This window comes from Phodopus roborovskii, unplaced genomic scaffold (genome assembly GCF_943737965.1).
Source record: "Phodopus roborovskii unplaced genomic scaffold, PHOROB, whole genome shotgun sequence".
NCBI classification, from domain to species: domain Eukaryota; kingdom Metazoa; phylum Chordata; class Mammalia; order Rodentia; family Cricetidae; genus Phodopus; species Phodopus roborovskii.
Genome location: NW_026126461.1, coordinates 17,462,657 through 17,480,527, shown reverse-complemented (window position 1 = coordinate 17,480,527; position 17,871 = coordinate 17,462,657). Strand labels below are relative to the sequence as shown.

The following is a 17,871-nucleotide window of genomic DNA, read 5'->3' as shown; positions in this document are numbered from 1 at the left end:
ACCAGCTAGAAATGACCATCTTCTCAAACATATATTGTAGCATTGGGGTCTAAGAACTTAAAAATACATAAAGACGACAGTCCCCTTTCTCCAGAAGACATGTGTCCTAAGAGCCGGATGCTGTCTCTGAGAGCTTGCACTTGTATACGGTACTGGGATTTCTCTTACACAGACATTTTATAAAATTTATTTATTGAGGCTTCGTGAGAGATTACCGACAGATAATAACGTAAAGGAACAATAAAATGGGCCACTACTAAGTAAAGTCAGAAATACTCAAGCTACTGTAGTACCGTGTCTATATGAGAAACAAGATGGCAATTAGCAGGTGGCTGTCACGGGCGCCGTGGTCTATGGTGGTCAAAGTGATCGGAAGGTCTGGTGGAGTAAGGCAGCATGCCATTTTCTCACGCTGCCGACAAGGTGCACAAGTTTAAACCATACATTATTTATTTCTGGTATTTTCCACTTGAGAATTTCTGAGCACAGCTGACCCCAGGTAGCTGAAGCCATTGGTGAGAGGGAGATACAGAACGACTTGAGAGGAAAGAACACGAATAAACTAATAATTAATCAGGGCCTCGAGCTGTCTCCTTACTGTGTCCTCAGACCGTCAGAGAGGACGGTTGAGGCAGTCAGGGCTGTCCCTGTTGAGCAAGATGGACTTCAGCTTAGAACCAAATCTTGGGGGTGTCCAGGAAGAGTCATCTTGGCATTCGGAGTCATATAAAGTGGGTATAACTCACGGCTAATCTCTGGAAACAGACCATGTCCCAGAGAAAGGGAAGGGCTCTTTGAGCAATCGAGGAGTCTTCTTTAAAAAAGGAAGAAAAACAAATGTCCAGGTCAGATGCCAGAGACATAGAGGGATGGCAGGTTTGAAGTCCACCCTGCAGGCAGGCACTGGATGCCAAGGCGCTAATGCCCGGTCCGTTCCTAACTATATAGTCAGACCTGTGTGTGGCTTCAGTTCAAATCTCTTCCAGGTCATTTCAGGTAGGGGCCATTTCTTATTATCCCCTAACTGTTCCTTAGGGACTAGTTGGGTGTCTTTAACTCAATTTTTATTATTATTATTATTATTATTATTATTATTATTATTATTATTATTATTACTACTACTTTGTAGAGTGTATCAGGAGTCTGGGAAAGGCAGCCATGGAGCACTTTCAACAAGAACTGGCAGCTTGTGTTTGCGGTGGATTTTACTAGGTAGAATAGGGATGTGGTATTGAGGATTCCTCTTTCTCCTGAGTAGCTGCCTTTTTTTATATCACCACCTATGAACTGGGCATCTGGTCCTTGCCATCATCCAACAAAAATATCCATTGAAACGTTGGTCAATCAGGAAGAGAAAGAAGCAGGTGAGAAAAAACTAGGCAGGGGCCAGTCTGACGCCAGGCCTTGCTGAGTCACTCCCACACAGAGGTTACAGGCCAAAGACAGGCCGTCAAACTTTAGCCAGGCTCAGGAAGTTCCACTAGGCCTCCAGTCCAGGCCTGTTTAGGTCCAACAACCAGGTAGCACAGGGAAGCCCCTAAGTCAGAACAGAGCTCTTCTTCCACTTAAGCTGAGAAAGGCTAAAACCAGAAGAGTAGACAGCTGAGCAGAGGAAGGCACTGTGATGAGCAGGCTGAAGACAGGCAATGGGGTAGAGGGCGAGCAGAGGGTGTGGCAGAGGTCCATTCAAGCTACTGTCTAGGGGTAAGGCTTGCAGCCCTGCTGGGCTGTGTGGGTGTCTACCACTTAGGAAAAAAGAAAGAAAGAAAAGGAAAAGCTAAAAGACCAAAAAACTAAAATGGCATTTAATATTACCAGAAGAGGACTATGTCTTTCTCCTCCTTGGAAAAATATTGCAAAATCTAGAATTGAAAACAGACAGACAAACAAACAAACACCTAAGTGGATTTAGGCGCCGCTTAAATGAGAGAGGATAGCCAGCCTGGGCTTACTGGGAGCCAGAAGCGCATCTCAGGGAGGAGCACTGTGAGGGGGTGACCGCCCCGCGACGACTTCAGATAAAAGGCAAGCAGTCTGCTGCTGACACACTGGCACTGAGTCATAGAGCAAGCAGCAGCAGCAGCTGTGGAGTTTTATTTACTGTTCTGGAATTTACCCTGTAATTTTAAATTATAAATACACGTTATGTCACCAAACACTGGTGTCTGCCTGGCACATTTTCTGAATTGTGCCAGGCAGTGAATTAAGGGCAAGGACATGAAACTGAAGACGATGATGTGTGTCCTGGCCCTGAGAACTGCCAAGTATGTGAGAGGCCAGAGTGGCCCCACCATACCGGCACACAGAGTGTGGGCTAGCTGGATCGAAGCAAAGGAACAATTAATTCTGTCTCCTGGGACTGGAAACAAACAGAAGCCCAAACAATGGGCAGATGCAGAGTGGACTGGAGTTAAGAGTGTTCTGTCTCTGGGAACAGCACGCTCTCAGACCCAAGTTTTTCTTCTGTGCATTAAGGTGGAGTGGAAGGAGTACTGCGATTTCAGAAGTGGGAGGATGAAGGGAAGCCGAGGCCACCTGAGGTGCAGATGTGTCTGGCAGAGCAGAAAAGTCAGCCCCAGGCTCACTTTGGCGGAGGAGCCACCCACCACACCGCCATCCCTGGCCTGGGCTATACAAACCACTTGTAGAGCTGTACACAAGCATATTTGCATCTGCCTCTATTTCCGGCGTGTCCTAGTGATGGTGCATTGTGTGTGGCTAGAAAGCCGTGAGCTCTGACAGTAACACTGTGTGTTTGCATGTCCCCAAAGCGCAGTGGGACTGAGCACTGCTGACTGCACAGACTAGAACCCTGGGCACGCTACAGTGAGGCCAGCGGACCCAGCGTTGTTCCCAGGACTCTAGGTTCCAGTCTTGATGCAGAAGGCTGTCAGTTAGCACCAACTATTAGTGACTTCAGTGGTTCACACTGAGATGCTGCCTACGTACATGCAATGGGAGCTGCTGCACGCATCAAACTGGGGAATTTCCTTACCACCCAGAATTCCTGGGGACTGTGGGGATTCGTTCTCCACGCCTGCGCAGGAGATGAGTTTTCAGACTACTGGACAAATGTTGGTCAAACCAATCACACTCCTGTGCAGTGTGCTCCCAAAGACTAAGGTAAGGAATAAAACTGGAAAATGCAGCGCTTGACTAGCCCAATATTAGAGACAGAAATGAGAATTCTAGCAAAGCTGCCTGAAGATAAGCAAGTTAATTAATGGCAGTGTTATTGCAGGCACCCGGACCAAAGGGAAATCAACCCCTAGACACCCTGAAAGGGATGCCTAAGTGACTGATACAAAGTTGTGATGTCATCTCTTAGAATTAAAGAACTTGGATATTTTATACCACCATTATCATGAAGACTAGACTTACAGGACATATCTTTTCCCAGGGCAATGAAAGGTAATGTGTTGATATTACCTTTAGCTTTTGATCAGGGTTATAATGATACACTTTCAAAAGCATTTCTGCAGTGTCACAGATAGCCACATAGCTTTAAACAAACAAACAAACAAACAAACAAACAAAACCTTAATTTTCCTAAGTGTCCAAGGTTGTTAATGTTGAAGCATAGGGAGGGTTTATTTTATCAGATTATATAGAATCTAAATTGTAGATGATTCAATATATTCCATGAATCTGTAAACTTTTTACATAAATCTTCATTTAAATTGGAAACAATCTTATTTTATGTATCATTGATAAGGAAACTTCTATTGTACAAAAACCAATAGAGAAAATAATTCCCCCAGGTAGGAGTTTAAGGGATTTCCTAATGCAAAGTTTCTTAATTATTGCAATGTGTTCTTAATTATTTATTACAGTTTAATGGGGACAATGAATCAATTTTCTATCAGACAATAAACAGTTCAGGAACTTCTTGTCTTGACCCAGACTGAAGATGTAATTTTGGTCACATTCAAAAGTAGATTCTGTTTCTCTCAATCATACTTGGGTACACTCAAGAATGTACAAAGGACTTAAAACCCATTGAAGGGATAAAACAGTATGAACATACATACAAGGGGCCAAGCTTTCTATACAGGCGACTTAAGTTATTGTTCTTAATCTCCCCTACAGATATGTGATGTGTTGTTCTCTTTATTTTCATAGAGAAGGAAGTTAGGGAACCTTTTCAAGATGAAAAGTTAGTTAGCAGAGGAGCTCTGTCCAAAGATGAGGATGCTGATGCTGCTGCTGCTGCTGCTTCTTTTTCCTCTTCTTTGTCTCTTTCTTCTTCTTCTTCTTCTTCTTCTTCTTCTTCTTCTTCTTCTTCTTCTTCTTCTTCTTCTTCTCCTTCTTCTTCTTCCTCTTCCTCTTCTTCTTCCTCTCCTTTGTCTCCTCCTCCTCTTTCTCCCTTCTTCACCTCCTCTTCCTTTGCAAATTTCATGCAAAAGCACTATATTCATATCATTTCCCCCTCCTTTCCTCTACCCCTACAACTCCTCTTGTATCACCCCAACTCCATCTTAAATTCACAACCTCTCTAACTGTTGCTATTATATCCACATATATAATTTATACATGCACACACGCATACACATATACACACATACAATCTGCTGAGTTTATTTATTTTTGTTCTCACGCACATGTTTAAGGATGACCACTTGGAACTAGAGAACCTTTCAGTGGGCTCTTCCTCAGGGAAAACCGATTCTCCCCTCTCAGTACCCATTCATTACCTGTCTCCCTTCACCTAGGGATGGAGCTTGAGAAATTTCCCACAACACACATTGGCATATTGGATGGTGTAGTCATAATGAAGGGATTGTTGAAGCTCATAAGTCTCATATTGTTCAGATTTGATGTGTGCAACATCCCTGTCATTTCCAGAAGGCTCTGTCTTTTAAGGCCCTTCTCAGGCTTTCCATAGTTACCCACTGTTTGTTCTATACTAATTCTGATTTTTGTATGTATGTCTACTACTTCGCTTATGAGAAATAATTAAGTAGTTATCTTCTTCTCATAAAAGTACACACAACTATAAGGATGCTTGTCTTCTTACCCATCTGTATTGTCAGGGAACATCACTTATTAAATTGAAGTTTCTTCCACACCCGTGATGGGCACTACAGATAGAGTTGAACAAAATAGACATGACTCCTGCTCCCACAATGCATTGCTTCTATATGAAGAATAGTGAACTATAATTTAAATAATGAATATAAAGGTAAGGATTGGACAAGCAGGTTTTGAGTTTGAAACACAGATGTCTACCTTCAATGGAGGAGTGGATGGTGTATACTGACGGGAAAGAAATATCAATGCTTGGGGAGACAGTTTTGGGGCTGGAGACAATACCATGAAGGTCTTTCAGGCTTCCAGGCAGGCCATGCCAGGAACGTAAGCACCGAATGGCAAAGATGCTTATCTGACAGACACTTCAGCTACAAAGGGTAATGCAAGGACTGGACAAAAAGAACAATGCCATCCTTTAACCAAAGTGAGGGTCTGGCCCCTGAGAGACAGAGGAGACCCAAAAGATAGAGTAAATTTAGTTTCTAATCAGCTCTAAGAGATTAAAGAAGATTCTTGGTGATGCTAGATCTCTGGCTTAGACAACCGAGTAAAGCAAGAGCCCGGTTTCTGGTCTAGGCTTGAATGAGTTCAGTTTAGGAAGAGTCTGGCACAGCTCAGGTGCCTAAGTTCATCCAGCAGCTAAGAGCCAGGCTGAGAACGGACCTTGAGACGGAACTTAGAAGTCATCAAAACTAGGGTTGCTCGACAACAAGGTTCCACAAAACATGTTTAAAACCACAGAGAAAGAGGAGGCAAAGGAGAAATCAAGGCAAAGAGGCGTGGCCAGTGGGAGGATCACTGTGGAGACGCTGGCTCTGAAGCCATGGGGAAGGTTTCCTGAGCGCCGTGGGGCTGCAGAGACCAACCGCATCTCCAAAGATGCAGAGTCCTGAAAAGGCTCAACAGAGCGTGCAGTGATGGAGTTAGAGGGAATAGAGGTCAGTGCAGGCCGTGAGGACAGGGTGTGCTGGCCTGTCAAACAATGACCCAGGGCTGGAGCTTATTAATGAGACAGGCACATCTTTAGCTTAATTTAGGCTAATCTTTAAGCCATCTAGATTCGGAGCTTGATGGAACCGTTTTTCTAGTTTATTATCGTGTAGCCAAAGCTACTGAGGCTAGCGGGTAGATCCGCGGGGTAGAATCAGCCTTGCTGCAAATGCAGGAAGGGACAACAGAGGCACAGACGGAAAGGAGACAAAGCGTTTGGACCAGGAGTCACTGATTCTCAGAGATGCTCTGTTGCAGAGCACTGTGGGAAGTCCTCTGCCACCTCTGGCAGGAGCAGCTGTCCGGCAGGGGGCCTGCCTTTCACCGCTCTCTGCGTGGAGGAGACTAAAATGGCAGTGTGTCAGACCGTCCTAGACTTGGACAGAGAGGAGAACACTGATCGCCACGGTAACTCTCAAACCATCCTCTGTAGACAAACAGCGGAGGTTGAGAAGACAAAGCCATCCCACGCGTGACACAGGACTGTCCTGGCCTTAGCTTTCTCCAGCAAGGTCTGCTTCTCAGTGGCTCTCAGGAACCCCTCTTCCCCCTCTCCCCCTCTCTGCTTTCCTTCCGGGGCCTCTCTTCTAGCAGTGCACTCTATCAATTTCCCTTCCCACCCGCATCCTTCTTCACTGAGCATGAGCAAGGAGCCGCCGCGGCGGTGGAGATTATGTCTGAGCGGTTTTCCCTCTCAGCGCCCTCTCTTCCTCCCCACCCCCTGTCCCTTCCCTCTCCTCTCCCCACCCTTCCCTTCCCATACCAGACACACTCCCCATCCGTCTGTCTGTCTCTCCTTTCCTCCTCCCTTCCCTGCCTGTCTCCCTCTCCCTGGGGTTCAAGCCTAGAGACTTATGCACACCAGGGAAACACCCACCACTTTGCTGTGGAGCTCCTCTCTGGCTGCCACTCTCTTTACAAATCCCCAGTGTCCATCTGGGATCACGAAGTCATTCTGGCACTGCAGTCTAAAAATTCAGTTTTTGTCAAACCGGACTTTGCCATCTTCACCATCAAATTAATTTTTCCGTTGCATTATTTCCTCCCTTTTGTTGATGGTATGTATCGACTAAGTTTTGGCTGCTGGAGGCCCTAGGTCACAGGAGGCCACTCTGTAGTCTCTTCACTCCTCCAAACCCCCAAATCTTCCTCTGCAGAATCAGCCCTGCTGTCCTGCACACCTCCCTGCCTCTGGCCATGGTTCCTTATATCTTACCTTGTCTTACTTTCGCCATGATGCTATCAAGACTACAGCTCTCGTTTTTCTCAAACACAAATCTGACCATACATCTTCTGGCCAAAATGATGGCCTTCCCATAGTTTGCTACGGCCAACAAGTTACAGTTGATGCTCTGAACTGTCACTGCTCAAAACAGCTTTGAGCACTGGTGTCTGGCTTGAGTAAGACATGTCCCTTCATAGGTCCAGGCATTTGGGCACTCAGCGCCCAGCTGGTGGTGCTATTTGGGGGATGCTGTGCGGAAGCATGACTCTTCTGGAGTGCGTATGTTGCTAGGAGCAGCTTTGAGGGTTCACAGCCTCTGCCCACTTTTTGCTTCACACTTCCAGTTGAAATGCGACCTCCCCGCCGATTGTCCCGACAGCGTGCTTCCACCACGATTATGAATTCTACCTTCGGAGCCATAAACCAGAGTAAAGGCTTTCTTCTCAAGACTGCTTTTGGCCATAGTGTCTTGTCACAGTAACAGAAATATAACTAATAAAGTCATTATCCACTCATGTACATGGGCCAGGCCCATCACTCCTAGCTTTATATGAATTACCAAACCTAACACCAACAGTGTTTGTATTTTATGTATCATTAAAGTACTAACACTTGTCTGCCCACACTTTCCACGTCTGACCACCACTCTGACTATCTCTTACTATAACATTCCACACATACTTACAACCAAGTAAAGGGTGGGGTTCCATCCTTGGAAACTGAAGGGACATTTCAGACAACACATTCTCGGCCACAGGACCTGGATGACATCGATCAGACACAGTAGAGAAAGTTCGAACACAGCAAGGACAGCCAGATGTCAGCCGGAATACTTCGAACTTCTTAAACCATTTTCTTAAAGAGACTTCCTCCACTGCCAGAGACCTTGAATAGCTTCCTGGTCAGTCATCCTGAAGCAATGCGTCACATAATTAACGAACGTGGCTACCACTTTGGGAAGAGAAACACCTTTTTCTGTACTTGCTTGCAGTTTTGCCTTAATGTCTTCTGCAGACCTAGGTCCTTTTGGTGTTTATTTTTCTAGTTATTTGAAAAGATTATTGACACTGTGATCTTGTTGCTGATGGATTTTGATCTTTATCATTCTGGTTTTACGTGTGTGTGTGTGTGTGTGTGTGTGTGTGTGTGTGTGCTGATATATCATAAAATTTCATCACTGGAGCTTTTTTTCAGTTTCCTCAGCATCGAAATCATCATCTTCTTTGTCAACATCTTTATCTAGTCCATCACCATCACCTTTGTGATCATCTCCTTCATCATCATCATCATCTTCATAATCGTCTCCTTCATAATCATCTTCATCACTGTCATAATCTTCATCACTCTCTTTCTGCAGAACCTTGTTACCACTTCCAGGGCCAAATCGCCTTCTAGGCATACTTAAGAGTTTTACATCTTCCTCATCTTAATTTTTTTGAATCTGTATTCTCCTCTACAGTTACTGGGTGCTGTCTGCTAATATGCATAGGCTCTGAACCACATTTCAACCTTAAGACCACAGGTTGGGGGGTCATTTCAAAGATCCCCAGGGAAACCATCAGTTGCACAGACATTTTCAAAGTTGCCAGTGTTACTTTAATTGGACTGTCTTCGTAACTCATAGTCTCTGCCTCAGTGGTGTGTAGATTTGTGCAGCAGCTCCCTAATCTGACGGTTTATAATGATAACTGGTGCTAATCTCATCTAATCTCATCACCGTCCATCTCAAAGTGGTAATCTTTATTGGCATTCATTTCACAACTGAAACAGAGAGCGTTCCGAGGCCTCAGAGGGCTCATGCTCAAGTCCATTCATGTGCTCTAGTAAGAGAGGTGTTGGGAAGAGAAAACTGACTACAGATCCTTACAGCATTTGATGTTTCTGCACAACTCAAATCGCAGAGACTCAGCAATCTGGCTGAGTGTCAACTAGCTGCATAAGAACCCCATACCAAAGGCAGATGTTGTGCATCTTAAAATGTTTTACTCTTTCACGTTTCTGCTATGGGTTTTATACCTGAACACATTCTTACACTTGGCGTACAAGGGAGGAGATATTGCTGCCACCGACAGGGTCTGCAGGCATGCAGTTTAGAAAGACTCTTACCTTCCAGATCTTGACCAAATCTCTTAAGCAATATCAGCTTCGGGCTACTCACGGGATGCTGTGGGACTGTTAAGGTTTAAGTTTAAACAACTTTAGGATGGTGTGTTGGCAGGTGGTCAGGGCTCAACACAGATGAGGTCATCCCCTTGGCTCTGCCCTGTTCGTTTCCAGTAAAGATGCACTCTACTAAGAGCTTGAAAGACACCATTTATGTGGCGAGAAGTACTGGCTTCTGACGGTGCGAGACACTGGGCTGGGGACAGTTACTGTCATTCGCTTTGTGGGTAACAGTAGACAAAGAAAGAAAAGCAGAAGGCAGTCTTAAACATCTGAGTACGCCACCTGGAGGTGTGTGGCGGAGATTTGAGAATGCTTTATACCTCAGGGTCCTTTCCTTAAACCTCAAATGGAGAATAATAAAAGCTAACACCGCTTCCCTCCAAACAGAACAGATAAAGGGGAAAAGAGAATTGGACGGACTGGTTTCTCACTGAAGAATTCAGCCTTTCAGGAAGAGAGAAAGTAAATAAATCAGTATGCAAAAGTACAATATGGCTCAAGAATTTATTCAGTGCCAGTGTTCATCTTTTATTCTGTTTTTGGCAGGAAAAAAAATATCCCATTTTTTTTCCTGAAGGGCAGTGGCAGAGACTGATACATGTTTCAAATGTCTTACAAGGACTATTCCCACACCTGCTGCCTCGCTTGGTCACTAACTGTTCCAGGACAGAGTTCTACTATTGTAGGAGGGAAGTAAAGACAGACACAGTAAGGAATCTGTCTGCGTTTGTGCAGTCCATGAGTGGTGGTTGTGCTAGCTGGGACTGACACACTTCCCGCTGTAACACAGCACCTGTGCGAACATGTGATAACTATACCTTTGCTACTTCACTACTCTCATTCTCCAAACCTGCTGGCGGGGCTCATTCACACCCCATTTTTCCGCATGAGGAATTCACATCAGCATTAAAAACGAGTGTAGTGAAATCGATCTTAAAGGGTGTGCCCTGAAGGGATGTCTCCTGGTTAAGAGCACTGACTGCCCTTGCAGAGAACCTGGGTTCAGTTTCCATGCACCCACACGGCAGCTCATGACTGTCTGTAACTTCAGTTTCAGAGGACCCAATGCCCTTGCTTGGGCTGCATGGGAACTGCATGTATGTGGAAAACATATGTGTAGATAAACACACATATAAAATGTAGAGAAATAAATCTTCCAGAAGTAAGTGTATTCACTCTTTATGCAATTACAGACATACAATGAAGCCAGTCAACATTTTAGCATGGGGAAGGAGGGGTTCAGGAGATTCTACTCCTAACTGAGAAGGAATGGGCCACTGATGGCTTCTTGGGGAGAAGAGTCCAGTCAGTTTTATTTAAGGGTGTGGCTCCTAGTCAACCATTCTACAGTGAATCACCCCATACCAAGGGGTATATAGACAGTACAAATAGAAGCCAATGGGTCATTAAAGGGAGAGATGGAGAGGAAAGAGAGGCCAGAGAGAGAGAGAGAGAGAGAGAGAGAGAGAGAGAGAACGCATAAAGTTGGGCAAGGGTTGGGAGGCTGGGTGGTGTCTTATTTAGCGTTTCTATACCTGGGAAGAGGCTGTGTCATGACCACAGCAACTCTTATAAAGGAAAATATTCCTTTGGGGTGGTTCCCTTATAGTTCAGAGGTTCAGCCCACTGCCATGGTAGCACAAAGGCAGTCCACGCGTAGATGTGATGCTCAAGGAAGAAGCTGAGAGTCCTACAGCTTGCTGGCAACAGGAAGTGGTCTGTCTCACAGGCTATGGCTTGAGCATAGGAGACCACAAACCCAACCCCCACAGTGACACACTTCCTCCAACAAGACCACGCCTACTCCAATGAGGCCACACCTCCTAACAGTGCCAATTCCTTTGGGGGCCATTTTCCTTCAAACCACAGCAGGTGGATTTGGGGAGAGTTGAGGGAAGGGGTTGTGGTAAATATCAAAACTGATAAACTTGACAACTGTTACTCCCCTGCTATACAGGGTTCCTTCTTACCTGTTTGGAAACATGCTTTAGCAGTGTTGGCGAAGCACCCATATTAAATTGTCATATTTGGAAGTGTCAGCTGTTAAAGTTTTTGTTTTTGTTGTTTTCAAATGAGGGCCTGGGTCTGCATTTAAAAAAAAAAATACACAGCTAATGATCAACCCACAGTTGGGGGTTCCTGATTTTCCTTCTCACAAACACTGGGTGAGAGACCCAAATCTTCCAACTGCTTTTACATTACAAATACAGCATTTGTATTTGCATAAATGGCTTTTCAGGGCACAAAACAGAAAATGAGTCTGTCATTGCTGTTCACTAATATATTCTAGGATATTGCTTTGTTAAATCACAACCACTAAAAGCCCACAGAATAACAAAAACTGCTTTCCTCTTCTTCCCCTCTGAGGCACATTATCTGGAAGAAGCCACTGCATAAATGATATCTGCACTAATTAACGAGTGCTGGCCATGTTCATTTTTCTAAACCAAGAAACAAAACTTATTACATCCCTTCCCCCAATTCCAGTTGAAATTAATGTTGCCAAGACGAAGTCAGATGCAGGATGAGGCTGAAAATGATTCTTTCCTTTTTTCCCCCTAATTACTCAAGTCAGTGAACATTAAAAAAAGGCCCCGTAGTATTCAGTTTGGTTGCTCCTTTTATACAACAGGGCAGCTAATTAAAACCAGCACACATTTTGGCACTGAGTTTATGATTGTGAAAAGGTCACAGACTGGACCAGGGTGCCTCCCACATTTAGCTAAATAGTCACATGGAGTATTTAAAAATAATTCCCATTCCTCTCTTTCAAACAGCTACTTCCCCCCACCCCCACCCCTGTGAGTAGGATAGCCCATCACAGAACTACTCCCTGCTCCCTGAGGGCAGCCATACTAATCAGATCCCTTCAAACACATCAGGTGAACTTATACAAGGGTCTGAGAATATTGTATCTTCTTCTTCTTTTTTTTTTTTCCCCCAAGTTAAAATAAACCCAAACCCCAAACAGTGCCATTCTAGAACTGGACCACTAGGCTGTGCACTCCTGGGGAGCTGCTGGGTTGATCTCCCAAGCAAGCATGGCGAAGACACACTGCATGGCCAGTTCCCCTGGGGAGGAACCACTCATACCCCTGTGGCCCTGTGCAGGCCACTGTCTCCAGGCCTCCCATTCCTCACCCCGCCTCACACAACTGTCTCACACAGCTGGAATCCACCTTGAGACAAGCCTCCATCTTTCCATTTCTGCGGGCTCGTGGTCCAGCCTCTCTCAGGGCCCACACGTTAGATCACTGTACTGTCAGGACTTTGTGGAGGTCTCTGCATTTCAGTGCTGGTGAGTATTCTGTGCCTCCTCTGTCTAACTTGTGTCAGCAGCAGGTGAGTAAGGACTAAGTTACATCTGACGACCCAGCACCCGCCGTGCGCCGTTTCCTCCTACTGGCCCTTTGGTGATGGATGCTTTTCTACTTTTAAAAACGGGATGTAAAAGTGGCATAGCACAGGAAGAGACAGACAAACACTGGTGCGATCAAACAAACAAACAAACAAACAAACAGACGAAAGAGAGAGGAACGTAAAAGGCTGGGTCTACATTAAGCGAACGAAGTGAAGGGTGTCAGAGGTCAGAGTGATGCTTCTAAATGTGAATACACTGACCCCCTGTAACATCCACACCTTCCAGGTGACCCTTTCTTTCTCTGCTCCCTGCTCAGTCTGTCCGCTCTCCCTCCCAATCCCTGGTGTTTTTCCTTTCAGCTTCACATCCTTCTCTGTGTTCCTAGATACCATGCATCCCAGAAAAACACGAGTCTGGCTTATTCCACTGAACACGATGACCTCACTTCCATCCATTTTCTGTGAACGCCGTGTTTCTATTTTTTTAAGGTGGAGGAAAACTTCACCCAGTGTGTGTGTGTGTGTGTGTGTGAAGCACGGCTTCTTTATCCACCTATTTGTTAATGGGTACCTGGGCTGATTTACTAATTCGGCGGTAAACATCGGTAAGCAGATATGTCCGTAGTCAGCTGACCTTAGCGTGCTGGCGTGGGGGAGGGGAGCAGTTCTCAGACACAGTATGACTGGTTCGTGTGCAAGTTTTCCTTGCATGTTAAGGAGTCTCCAGGCCTGTTTCTACAATAGGAATCTGCATGCCTGCCAGCATTCGATGTGTTCCTGCTGTGAGCTCCACGGGTAGGGGGAGATTTAGGGGACATTTTCTTGGGGGGCCTCATCTGAATCCTGTTTCCATCAGCTAGGGTATTTATCTAGCTCTATATGTCTGCAATGCCAGGGTCTTCCAGGCAGTAGGCCTACGTTCTCTGACATTCCCAGTGTCATTAGCAAAAGGGAAGAGTTAATGTTTTGCCAACTCCTGAGAGGGTAGGGAATTTAGGGAGTCAATTTGATACATGCTATTGTGAGCTGATTAAGACCCCAGGGCCATGGGCTCTCCTCTCTGCTGATGCAAAGAGTTGAGAGACCTTACCACATGCAATCACTGTCAGTAAGCATAGCAACACTAAGAACTGCTTAGGGTTGACTGCAGAATAAGTTCGCAAATACAAGAGGTGAGTACTAAACATTACTTAAAGTGCATTATAACTAAATATTGGATATTTAATAATTCAAGTTACACTCACAAAACAAAAATACTAAATAAGAGAGGTTAAGGTATTTACCAAGGGCTGTACAAAAAGAATGTTTCCTGGGCTAAGACCAAATTCATATCTTCTTGTATTAATTTTCCTTAATGTTAAACTAAACTACAACCCCCCATGATTATTAATATTCTCTCAACCAGGGATCTTAATTAACTTGCATGTCCACTCACCAGTAAAATGGCCAATGTTTATACTCACGAGACCTAGCAGACGCGTGATACTGGAGTCCCCACTGAATTAAGTGATACAAGAAAAACACTTAATTTAGTTCCTGATGGGGTTAGCAATTTTCAGATAATGAGGTCACTTAGAAACATGCTTGATATTAAAATAATGCTGCGTATAGTAATTTAAAACTAGGTAACTTAAACATATGCAATTTAACCTTGTTTTTCCCTCCTGGGTATCGAATAGAATTTGTAAGGAAGCCTACAGAGCAGGGATTTTAATCACTAAAGCCGTGGCCAACTTCTACTACAACTTTCTTTAAGCACTAAGCATATATGACTAATGTGTCTTTTTATATTATTATTTATTTATTTTTCTTATTTTACATACTGATCCCAGTTCCCTCTCCCTCCCTGTCTCCGTCCCATGCCCCCCAACCACCCTCCCATGCCTCCCCCCCCCCAGATACTCCACATCTAGGGTGGTGCCTTCCAGGAGGGGTCTACAAAATCTGTCAAGTCATTTGGAGCAGGAACTAGGCCTTCTCTCCTGTCTCTAGGTTAAGGGAGTATCCCTCCATGGGGAATGTGTTTCCAAAGTCCGTTCCTGCACCAGGGATACGTCCTGGTTCCATTGTCAGAGGTCCCTTAGCCTGCCCAGGCCTTCTAACTGAGACCCATGTTCAGGGGGTCTGAGTCAACTAATGTGTTGTATCTTTCTGGAAGTCCCTATAACCAAACAACGCTGAATAAAAGTGAAGGTGAGTTTAAGGGAGGGATCTAGCTCATCATAGTCTCTCTCTCTCTCTCTCTCTCACACACACACACACACACACACAAACACACACAAACACACACACACACACACACACACACACACACACACACACACACACACAGACCTCTATAGTCCCAGCAGACCGGGCTGCAAAGAACACAGAAATGACTGCACTGTTCTAATGCCTAAGCCGTTCAGTTCAGGGAAAACAAGAAAGCAAATTTTAATAGTGAAGTCACTAGTACTTGTAGACAATGTGCTCATTTACCGGAGACTCAGAAGTAATTACCAAGAAGCTACCCAGAATAGCGAGCAACAGTATGATCAAAAGCAATACGCAGAAACTAAGTGTTCGTGTAAAGTAGTCTAGCCCAAGAGGCCACAGACAAACCGTTCCATTTACTGTGGCCACTAAAATACAAACTTGAGAGAAGGGATAGCGTCTAAAGCACAAAGACCTAAAATGTTCTTACCGGACAGGAACCCCCTTCTGAGCAGGGGAAGGGTTGTTATGTTCGAGTTCTTACGGTGGAAATTCAAAGTCAGACTGAGATTTTAATGTCAGCTCAAATTTTTAAATAAACGTGTGTGTGTGTGTGTGTGTGTGTGAGTGTCTGTGTGTGCCTGTGTGTATCTGTGTGTGTGTGTGTGTGTGTATGAGTGTGTGTGTGAGTGTGTATGTGTGTGTGAGAGAGAGAGAGACAGAGAGAGACTGAAGAATTGCTGTGAGATCTCTGAAGAGGTGGATTGTGGGTACACAGGGCCAACAACGGAAACGATCTAGCTTACAGGTATGCAATCCCAGCATTCAGGAAGTAGAAGCAGAGGAATTGGGAGGTCAAAGCCAGCTCTGCTTCGTGAGATCAAGACCAGCCTGGGTCTATACAACTGCCTCAAGCAACACCAACCATGACAACATTAGGGACTTTAATCCCCAATGGAGGTGTGGTTTTAAGTCTTCTATGAGTTGTGTAGGTCAACTGGACAGGCAGTGAGACCAAAGCAGGTTAAACTCCACGTCACACCTCAGAAAAAAGCAAGTCCAAACAGAGTCTCACTTCTACTCCAAAATGGCATGAGGAGCGTATGTAGTAATGTGTATGTGATCGTGTGTGCACATACATGCACACATATGGTAAGTGTGGTGCATCTGTGGGAAGATGCTTAGCTCTGTCCATCTAACACAGTGTAGAGTCCCCTAAGAGGAGGGACTGCCTACATCAGATTGTCCTGGGCATGACTGTGGGTTCTGTCCTTATTGGTGATTGATGTGGGAGAGCCCCGCCCACTCTGGATGGCCCCTCCCCTAGGCAGGTGGCTGTAAACTGTCCAAGAAAGCTGGTTGAGAACAATCCAGACTGCAAGCCGGCTAAGAGGCAGCCTCCTCCATGGTTTCTACTATAATCCCTTAGCTTGAGCGAGTTCCCTGGCTGGAGGTGATGCAGTACGAAATGGAAAACAGGTGTGCCATGAATTCTTGCTTTGCCTTGCCTCATTAACGGGCTGCGATCCGAAACTGCAAGCCAAAGTAACTGTTCCCTTCCGTCTGTGGTTTTTGATTGGGATGCTTCATCAAAACAGAAAGGAAAATAATAGAACAGATAGCATTGAGAGGAGAGATGGGGGCCGAAAGGACAGGTAAGGAATGTGACTGGGACTGTATACTGTATATCTTCTGACTTTACTATGGAGGACGGGTATAATCTATTCAAACATCAGTAATATACTACTTAACTTAAAAATTCTGGGAGACAGAAAGGCAAGTTGCAAAACACTTAACCCTGTTAAGTCTGAGTAAGTAGGGCCGACTACAAAAGAAGAGTTTCTACTTCCTCACTGAGAATTAATTCTAATTGTTTTAATCAACAAATGAAATATAAGGCTTGTTTTTTAATAAAGAAAAAACCCTTTGACAAAATACAGCGACACAAACATGCTTTTCAGTTAGGTGGCCTCCCTCAGCCTTGAATGTAACTCTCCCAATGGCTGGTGGCCCTGGAATTCATCTCGGAGAAGACAGAAGTAAGAAAAGAAAGGTTATGTTTTAACCCTAAAGTTTCCAAGGTGCCAAACATTACCTATTAAGAACAATTTTTCTATGCCCCCTGCTGCCAAACAAACATCCTTTTCAAATTTCCCCTTTAATTCACTGTAATCCAATTTCTCCCCATTTCAGCATCTAGGCTTTCTAGCTTGGAACTTCATTGCACTTTAAGACATCCCATAATAATGAGCAGATGCACAAACAAATGGCACACAGCTTTTGCACTAGATGTTGTAAAGAGCCAGGCAGCTAAACGCTGATGCTTTCTTTTGCAGGTACAACAGGCTTACTGTTGTGAAACATTCAGTGCATTAACAAATTACTTAAAATTTTCCCTCTGCCTAACTGGTTCCGTTCTCCAGGGCCATATTGTCCCTTTGGCTGGACTGCCCTGCAAAGACCTTAAGGAGCTCAGTGACACTGATTAGAAGCTAGAGTTTGTGTTCAGATTTATACCACCGCCACCAAGAAACAGGATGGCCACTCAGCATTGTTTTAGCCTCTGTTTCATACGGCGTTTTTGTGTGCTGACATCCCTGCTAAATCAAGGACACTGGCGTGGCGATAAGACTGCTCTCTGTGTCCTTGTACGTTCAGTTTCAGGCTTCCTGAGTCCAGAGAAGATAAAACCTTTCCCTCAGCTTACTTCCCACAGTCGGAGGAGAGAGTGGTCTCCTTATCTGCAGCCCACACTTTCAGTTACCTGTGGTCAAGGCAGTAGAGATGTATTTAATTAAAAATTGCAGAAGCCAACAATGTGTCGCTTTTAAATGGTGTACTGCACTGAGCCATGGGAGGTTCTGTGCTGCTATGCTCCTCCAGGCTGTGAGTCAGCCTTTCCTCCA

At 44.8% G+C, this 17,871-nt stretch overlaps 1 protein-coding gene and 1 pseudogene across 1 annotated transcript in view; both read right to left on the bottom strand.

The window, feature by feature from the left end:
- The window catches only part of L3mbtl4 (L3MBTL histone methyl-lysine binding protein 4), a 317,660-nt gene that overhangs the window by 49,717 nt on the left and 250,072 nt on the right, over positions 1-17,871 (bottom strand). The gene's annotated exons all lie outside the window — the stretch shown is intronic.
- On the bottom strand, positions 8,069-9,057 carry LOC127226638 (nucleophosmin-like; annotated as a pseudogene).